Below are 1125 nucleotides of genomic sequence, written 5' to 3' on the forward strand. Positions count from 1 at the left end.
CCCTCCCTTTTTTTCTCTCTCTGTCTCTCTCTCCTTCTCTCTCCTTTGTCTCTTTCTCTCTCTCTCATTGCCCTCTTTCTCCCTCTCCCTTCTCTCTCTTTTTTCTCTCTCATCCCCTTCCTCTCTCTACTAATCTCTCTATTTCCCTCTCTCCCCTCCTCTATCTCCTCCCCCTCTCTCTCTCTTCTCTCTCTCCTCTCCTTCCCTCTCTCTCATTTCTCCTATCTTTTCCCTTATCTCTCTCTCTCTCTCTTCCCTTTTCCTCTTTCTATATCTCTCTCTTTTTTTTTCTTTTCTCTCTTTCTCTCTCTCTCGCTCCTCTCTCTTTCCTTTCCTTCTTTCTCTCTCTCCTCCTTTTCCTCTCCTCCTTTTCCTCTCTTCCTTCTCTCTCCTTCTCCTCTTTTTTCCCCTACTCTCTCTTTTCTCTTTCACTCTCAGCCTTTTCTTACTCTCTATCACTCTCCTCTCTCTTTTCTCCTCTTCTCTTCAAAGCGAGAGAGAGAGGAGAGAGAAGAGAAAGAGAGGAGAAGGATGAGAGAGAAAAAAAGGGGAGAGATTGATGAACGAAATTATTGACGGTATAGAATTTCACACAAAATGAATTCTCGTTGCAAGTATAGTTCTACACCAACAAACAATCCTCCCAATCAAAAATATTGGTTGTCACAAATAACAATCCCCAATAAGAATTAACCGAAGTATTAAGACTCCGGGTCGTCTCACAAGGAATTACAATGAAGTGCTCAATTATTGGCTACGGGGATCAAGGGGGGTTTGGTTGATAAAAGGGGCAATAAAATAAAAAGATAAGAAAAATAAATTGAGCAAGTAATTAAAGAAAGCAAGTAATAAAGAGAGACATTCATGTCAATAGATTGAGATCATAGGCTTTCTATCCTAGTCATGCATGATTAATTCATCTTATTTAGTTAACTCACACATCGGGAGAATGTCAAACAAGACTAATTAATCATGTCACAAATATAAACAAGAATTTATCTCATTACGTCAACTCCAACAAATAGGGAGAAAGTCTAACGAGACTAGCTAATCTCAATCCAAAAGTCCTAACCAACTCACTAATTTAATTAGCAAAATATTAGCGTCAATGGAAACAATATTCCA

This window comes from Arachis ipaensis, chromosome B09, assembly GCF_000816755.2.
Source record: "Arachis ipaensis cultivar K30076 chromosome B09, Araip1.1, whole genome shotgun sequence".
Taxonomy (NCBI): domain Eukaryota; kingdom Viridiplantae; phylum Streptophyta; class Magnoliopsida; order Fabales; family Fabaceae; genus Arachis; species Arachis ipaensis.